Here is an 8,492-nt window from a genome sequence, read left to right as displayed (position 1 = left end):
AGATGGACAGGGAGCTGGTATTTAAAATCACAGGCCTTTTAATATCGAATATAACAGCAGGATCTGCTCTATGCAAGGCAAGTATTTATAAACTTAAACACCACAGGCTACACAGAGATTACTAGATGCAAAAATGCATTTAGGAGGGAGTCAGCTCCTCTGTGAACTGAGGTTGTTCTCTGTTCTGCAGCTGTCAATGAGCTGTCCATATTTTCTGACCCCCATTTTAACCAGCAGTTACTGGAAGTTTAAGAGAAACAACTACCAGCAAAAGTTGAATGTAGGCAGAGTATAGAGGAATAGCTTGGACAAGGCACTTCACCTTCATGCTGCAAATCCCACTGCCCCTGCCCAGCAATGAACATGCTGAAGCCCTGCAGCTCTCCTACTCCGTTCTAGCTCTGGGAAATGTGGTCAAAGCTAGGAACAGGAAGAGCAGTTCCTCTGCAGAACAGGATAGACACTTCTGGCCTGTGAAGCTACGCCTGCTTTTCCTTTTCATGAGCAGCTCGAAACCTTCTCCACTTGGTTATGAATTGTGTCTCTAGTGTTGTCTAGCACAGTCAGACAAGAAAACAGTGCACCACTGTTAAATATGCCCAGAGAAGGAATTTTGTTTGAAACAGAAGCAACTGAAAAATTATAATCTTACCTCAGAAGAATACTAAGTTTCTGCATTAATATTATATTAAATATTAATATTATAGATACTAATATTATTGCATTGATATTAATAAATATTATGTTTCTGCATTTTAAAAGGCATGTAAAAAAGTTGCTTGATTATTATTACACAGTAATCACAGATTCTGCTGCAATTACTTTATAATATCATAATCTTCATAGGCATTGAGTAGTGAGGATTTTAGCTATGAAAACCTGTGGAGTCCAAAAGCCTCCTGCTTAGCCTGTGTAGTAATTATGCCCTTTTTAAATAAAGGCTGACGTCTTTCTTTGTAACTTCCTCATTCCATTTTTCTTTTCTATCACAAAAGTAATGAATGTCACAATATACATTTCCTTTTTCCCTTCTCTCCACTTTCTTTTGTTTTTCTTTAATAATCTTTATTTTTTATGTTCTCCATTGTTGGGGTTTTTTCCACAATTTTTAATCCTAAACATTTTAAAAGGCCAAATAACATTTCCTATGAAAAAAAAACTACAACAGCAAAACTACTGCTGAACATTTCTCATTGATTTTCTGTATATTTTTAATTCCCAAACATTTCCTCTCTGATATTTTCTTTCTTTTATGGAATTTTATATTAGTCTTTTGCACTTTTGCTCACTTGTATTTCTCTTTTCCAGTCTTTCTTTTTACTGCCTCTTGTCCTCCTAAACTTCCTTTACCTCTGTCTTATGTCTGTTTTATCCCATGAGCTTTACCTTTGAGAATCATGAATGATACCATTCACAACATGACAGAAAATGTTACGGTTATCTTCAAAGACTGAAAGACAATCTTTGGAACATAAAAAAGAGAAGATATCATTGGTGTGAAGGCTAGGCTCAGGGAATAGTTTCAACTGATCAAAAATTCTTTGATCTTGGAGACCCTCAAGTGGAAGAGAAGTATTATACAAAATGTAATGGACGTGCTTATTGATGCCTTTGATGAATCAGGTTAATACCCATAGCTGCATTTAACAGTTAAACACACACAAAAGAATCCTATTCCTGGACTTAGACTTAATATTCATTTAGGATCTATATAGATTTCTCACAGCAAATTTCATTGAAATAGAGAACAAGGTTCACAAATCTGAATTTCTAATTATACTCAGCTATATCTCAATGTAGTAACCTAAAAGAAAAACAGCAGGTTGATTTTCGGAGATACTGAAAATCCACAGTCTTTGCAGAGCTTAAATGCAGCAACCAAACTCAGTGGCTCTGGCAAACCGACCAACTTTATTAGGGTGCCTAAAGTTAGGCAATCAATCAGTTTTTAAATGTTAATCTGCAAGACCTTGCTGTAAGTTGCATAGAAAGCCTGGGAGAGCAGACATTCAAATCTGGGATTTCCAGCCCTGTTCATTGATCATGGGTCAGTCTTGGGTATTTTAATCCCGTCTAGTGCCGTGGCACTATGGATAGCTTTACAAAATACAAATAGGCAAATAATTTTGAATGTGACACGCCCAAATTTTCATAGGGTGTCTCCATTGTAAGCTCTGTTTCAGCTTACATTCCTGCAGATGTATCATTACAGAAGCTAAAGTAATGTGGCAGAGGCCAGTAAGGATGTGGCTGGGCCTGTTTTCTATTTAGCTCTGTATCATCTGAAAGCTAGATTAAACCTATGCCTCTGCAATGACCTCTTTTGGCATTGCTTATAACTGGCACCAATAATTCCTTCAAATTCCTTCCAAGATCTCAAAAATACAGTGAAAAGACTATGTCTGTTTATGAATGACAGAAGTGAGATCCAGAGAAGTGGGGTGGTTGGCTTGGGCTGTAGTCAAAAGCAGAGGCTGAATCTTCTTGCTCTTCGGGCCATGGTGCCTGAAATCAGAAGGATGGCTGCCAGAATAAGGGTGAGTGGCAGCAGCAACAGAGACCAGTGTGAAAGCAGGAAGACTCATTGAGGACCCACTTTCCTTTGATGTTGCGGCCTCAGGAGAAGAGGTGTCACCTTTCTGGGGTTCACCAGGTACCTGAGTGAAGCCTACTTGAGGAGGAGGAGGAGAGTGAGAGGCAGGGGAGCTCACCTGCAAGGTTGTAATCTTGCTGCTCAGTAATGACATGTTCGTTAAGACCGTAGCAGAGGTGGAGTGGACAGCAGGAGCAAGTACAATCTGAGCTTGTTATACTGTTCTGGAGAATTGGGATTGCAAGAAGTAAGACTGAAACAAAGACTAACATGTCAGAATAGCACCATCTTAATTTGAACCAGCTTTCTAATCAGACTCACTGCATAGCAGGAAGAACAAATTTACTGTTTGGGATTACCTTAAATCAATTCAAGTAACACTTATGAAGTATTACAGAAGATGCTCAAAGAAATTGAATTATTCACCTGCAAGATACTGGTCTGGTTTTATCTTTTACAGATCGCTGCATTTAGTAATGGAAAGTTATTAGAGTAAGCTATATGTGAAAAATCAGCTATGAGTATAAACCTGATACCTGTTCTGGGATGCTTGTTTTTTCTGGCAGGAGTACTGTGTAATGACCCAAATATCCCAAGCAGGGCATGTGCCGGAGATACTATCACGCCTAGGCAATCTGGGGCAATCTGTGATTGCCAGCCTTGCACCACAGCAACAAATACTGTGCCGGCAAAGGGATAAATCAAACCTGAACTCCTCTGGCCAGTGCTCAGCTCCAGTTAAGTACATGACAGAAGGACCAGCTCAGGGAAGAACGATTTGATTGCAGCTCCAAGCCCTGGCGGGAGTTAGTCCATGTGTTAGATGTCGTGGGTTTGGTTTTCCTCCCTCTCTTTGGAATGTTACAAATAGAAATAAAAATAATGTTACAAATACAAATAAAAGTTAACACAGAAATACCAAGAATCTAAAGATTATATATATAATAAAGAAACACTTCAGTTTACTGGGAAGGCCACAGCTAGCTTCTTCAAGACACAAGCCCAGTTTGATCTGGGTTTGGCTGTTTCCACATAGATATTAACTTTTCAATGATCTCATGTTTTAAAAGGTTTGCAAACAAAACTTTTCCCTTCCCCTTCCCTTCTCTGCCCTGCCCTTCCATGCCCAGCTGCTGCTTTGGCTTCACAGCAGGCATGGTGCTAGGTCCCCAGTTGCTAATGGGAAGTCAAATTACCATTTGTAATGAAGTGGAACAACCCACAGGCACACAGGCGTTAACCTAGACTGGCTCCGAACTTCTGTGCCCCACAGCAGTACTTTAGACATTGGCAGTCTTAGATCCAGCTACTTGTCAGCTTTTTCAAATGAGTAGTGTTTCTAGTTCCAGTCTGGAGAAGCAGAAGAGATTGCACTGACATCTGCAGTGAGTGGCAATCTATTGCAGGTGACAGTCTGATATACATATCTATTTTATTAGATCGGTGAAGCACCTCAAGTGAAAGAGTCCAGGGAGAGGGGAGGTATTCCACATTTTTTGGCAAAATGATTCTTATTCTTGAAGTGTTGCTAGATCTAACACTGGCCTTTCCAATCCCCTAATTCTAATGGTGTATTTTATAACTAGCTGTGAACCCAATCCTAAAGGGAAAAAAAAAAAAAGAAAACACACTCATAGCGCAAAGAACAAATTAATGCTTGAACAGTTTAAATAAATGCCAGGTTAAGTAAGCAAATTCTGTTATCATTTTCATCGAAATGTTTTTTAAAGAATTCAATGAAACTATAATGTTATCTCAACAAGTAATAATTCAGTTTGGTTTTCTCAGTATAGAAAATCTTTTGGACATAAGCATGTCTCCCCACACTTCTAAAAAAATAAATAAAACCAAAAAGAGAAAAAAAACCATCCTACTGTCCAATAAAATAGAAATTTTTGTCTTTACCACACAGAGATTTTGAATTACATTGGCCTAACAAATAATGTAGCTTATTCATCCAGTCTATTACAGAAGTAATCTAATCCGGTCCTTGATATGCTGAGTGCACCAGAATGTGCTAAAAGAAATGAACACTCCCCAGTTTGAGTACAATGAAAACTCTTGCTGGTCACACTGTGCATCACAGAGCCTTCAATTCCTAAAGTTTCTTTCCAGGTGCTCTAGAAATTGCTACATTTAGTTGCATTTGAGAAGAGAAAACAAAACTATTAATTTTATTTTTTGCAATTAAATTCTTCCAGAATCAGTGCTCCTTAAGATTATAAACATGAGTGCCTGCATAGTTATTAATGTAAAAAACTGCGAAAACTTACTATGTATTGATTTTACTGTTAGTGAAATAGTTATTTTGGAGCATAATTTTTTAATATCTTTTAAAACAAAACCTAACCTGTCATTCTCAGTATCATTATTTTAAAGAGAACACATTTGTGCAACCTGATGATCATTAGCTGTTGCCTTCATCACCTTAAGCCAAGTAGAGATCCTCTGTGATGCACACCTGGGTACCAGCAATCTTCTTCACCTTTGTCTCACTTTCCAGACACCGATGCAGGAAGGAAGCAACTGGAAATGTTCTCGTGAAAACAATAGACTAAAAATCTTCCTGTTGACATGGAGACAGGAGTGAATCAAAGTCACTACACTTAAAAAGCTGTCAAAAATTGTACCTTGTTAAAAAATTGCTGCTCCATTAAAGCAGCACACAGTTTGGGGAGGAATAATTTCCCATCTCCATACTTCACTTTTGCTTGTAATTTCATTTCAGTCGTAATCTAAAATACAAACACTAGGAAATGGAAGTAGTTAGTTTGGGTATGTGTCCAGCCAGCCCCTGAAAGAAGAAGATACTGACTGCTTTGGTGGGAATATTCTGTTCTGAAATTTACTAGCTATGGGCAAGACCAGCTCCCTTCACCATCTCCTCCTGAAGTCAATTCTGTCCTAAGACTTGTCCCCTACAACTATTAGGCAGCTATAAAAGGTTTTTTTTTTTTTCCCCTGTAAGTTCATGTTGCTTCTCATCTGGAAAAACCTGCCTTTGATTTTATGCAAAGTAAGATGTGGGGTTTTTTTCCCCTGATTATCCAGAATGACTAATTCTCAATAATATGTTCTAGTAAAATTGGAAAAAAAAGCAACTTTCAGTAGCTGGGAGAATTGCTGACATGAAAATTGCTTCTTAGGATGCAATGTAAAATCAAACCAACTAATCATTAATATTTTAAAAATAAATGTAAATATGTAATATTTATGTAAAATTTAATTTAAAAATGTAAATAAAAAGTAAATACCTATAGGATAATTATTTTCCATTCTAGATGCAGGACAAGACTATGGTATTTTTCACACAGAGACACAGATGTGCGTGTATGTGTATTTATCCATTACAAATTTTTTCAAAGTGTTTTTCAGTCCATATGACATGAAAGAATAGAAGACAAAAGAACAGACAGACAATCAGCAGTGAAAGGCAAACATGGGCTGACTTCCAGCTCTTTTTTCTAACAGCAAGCTGTCAATCAGATGCAAATAACATATCTATATTTTGCAGTATGCACTTCCATAGAGGAAAATAGGAGACTTTGTGATTTAATTCCCTCAGAGCATAATCTCCATGCAGATCTAGTCAGTGTACCTAAATCCACCTTAGGTAGTTACAGAGTAAAATGAGATTTTTTTTTTTTTTTAATTGCATTGGGATATCCTGGAAGTACATTATTAAATTTCTTTGTATGTGATAAAACAAATAATGAAGTCTTTCCTCTCCTTGGGTTAATTAATTGGCCGGGCAATAGGTAGCAAGAACTTCTGCTCCCCATGCAAGTACTCTGCACAGCAAATATTTGCCTTCAGAATGAAGCTGCCTCAGTGCAGGTGTTTCCAGCTCATCATGTGCTACATGGGACAAGCAGAAAATCCAACCCATGGAGCATTCTACAACCCTGTTCCACCTTTCCTTGCTTCTTTGACAAAAGCTACAGGCTTTCTAATACAGCCTGTTTGCAAAGCAGTGATTTCTTTTCTGTTACAGTCATCTGGAAGAAATAGTTTTCCCAAACCCACAGGAAGCTTCTCTGGGAGGAATCCAGGGCTTGTTGAGACATCAGAAACATTTTTCCATGTCTCTTGCTTGTGTGGGCAATTCATTGTCACTTCACACTATGCTATGTTTAACTGTAGTTTATAGATGCATACAGAGCAATGATCCCTACAACTACTTTAGCACAGGACTGTGCTAAGTACATGGTTAGCTGTATAATGAGAAACAGATTGGATCAGCAGCAGCTTAAGTGTAGTCTCGTTTAAATGAAGCAATAGCACTGATGCAGAGTACTTGTTTAACATATTCCTAACGACTTTAAAAATAAAACTAAGAAAACCAAAAATCTGTGGGTAATGTTTTTAAACTGGGAAAGACTTGCCTGAATTGTAACTTCTGTTGGGGCAAAAGCTGGTTTTGATGGTCTGTAATGGGAATATTGCAGTCTTGAGAACAGTGTCCCACAAAGTGGTTTTTGCATTGCTGGTGAAGATGGTGCATTGCTTTTGGTAAGATCAGCTGCTGTCCTGGTTTTATTTAATGAGGGGGGGCTACTTCTTCTGTAAGAAGTTGCTAGAAGTTGTTTCCCCTTTGTCCAGTGGATTCGTCTGGGCCTAGGGCAGATCTGCTGCTGGCCAGGCCAAGCCAATTGGTACCAGAATGTTCCGTGATAACGCCTCTGTGATAACATATTTAAGAAGGGGAAAAACAGAAAAAAAAAAAAGAAGAAAAAGAAGTGAAGAGGATGTGAAGAACCTGAAGTGGGCGCAGAGAGGGGGAGGCGCAAGCCTTGTGAGCCTTGCAGTCCTCACCTTCTGGCCTCCTGCCAGGCGGCCGACTGGGCCTGACTCGGCCTGGCCCAGCTGCAAGAAGTGGAGAGGAGAAGAGCTGGATGATGTGAAGAGAACCTGAGAGGCGTCTGCCAGCCTGTTGTGAAGAATTTCTTGTGAGAGGAATGGCTGCAGACACCAAGGTCAGTGAAGAAGGAGGGGCAGGAGTAATGCTGCTCCTGGCCAGAATTCCCCTGAGCCATTTTACAGAATGGAAATAGAAATACTGTGCTTTGGTCATGTCAGAGTAATGGTGTATTTTTCTTTGACATTTCTAGTGCAATCTCTACCTACTACACACTCTGTCCTCTTCAACTCCCTGTAGTTAGGACATCATCTAGCAATGGTGAAGACCATGGTGAAGCAGGCTGTCCCCCTGTAGCCCGTGGAGGACCCCACACCAGGGCAGGTGGATGCCTGAAGGAGGCTGTGGCCTGTGGAGGGCCCGTGCTGGCGCAGCAGTTCTGGAGGGACTGCACCCCATGGAAGAAATGACCCACGCCAGAGCAGTTTCAGGTACTGTGGGAGGGATGCCACTCTGGAGCAGGGGAGGAATGTGAGGAGTTCTTCCCCTGAGGAGGAACGAGCGGTGTAAAGCCGAATTTACCGTAACCCCTATTCCCTCTTCCCCCTGTGCTGCTCCAGGTGGGAAGGTGGTAGATATAATGTTAAGCTTGGGAAGAGGGAGGGGTGGGGGGAAGTTATCTTGTTCTCTTTCTCATTATCCTGCTTTGTTTTTAATAATAAACAAATAGTTTTCCCCAAGTCGAGTCTGTTTTGCCTGTAACAGTAACTTTAAGGATCTCGCCCTGTCCTTATCTCAAACTTCGAGCCTTTTTCTTATATTATCTCTCCCTATTCCCTCAGAGGGTGGGGGGAGTGAGAGAGAGACTGCATAATCTGGTCCTGAGCGGGGCTAAACTACGACAGCTGCTTATAAGTAATTGGCTGACATTGTCCATTCTTTGTCTAAATTGTGTATATGTGTATTTTTATATATGCATGTGCACACATGTTCACACACATATATACACACACATATGTGAACAATGTGCTGCCTCTGTAA

General features: G+C 39.7%; 1 long non-coding RNA gene across 1 annotated transcript; it reads left to right on the top strand.

Moving 5' to 3' along the window:
- Window positions 1–6,797: 6,797 nt before the first annotated feature.
- On the top strand, window positions 6,798–8,187 carry LOC147601665 (uncharacterized). The gene is made up of 2 exons (XR_015257932.1): window positions 6,798–7,569; window positions 7,705–8,187. It is a non-coding gene; the product is annotated as an uncharacterized LOC147601665 (long non-coding RNA).
- The last annotated feature ends 305 nt before the right edge of the window (window positions 8,188–8,492 follow it).

The sequence above is a fragment of the Chlamydotis macqueenii genome, chromosome 2 (assembly GCF_036417535.1).
Source record: "Chlamydotis macqueenii isolate bChlMac1 chromosome 2, bChlMac1.mat, whole genome shotgun sequence".
In the NCBI taxonomy this organism is placed as follows: Eukaryota; Metazoa; Chordata; class Aves; order Otidiformes; family Otididae; genus Chlamydotis; species Chlamydotis macqueenii.
Note: the sequence above shows the minus strand (reverse complement) of the source record. Positions and strands in the feature narration are given on the sequence as shown.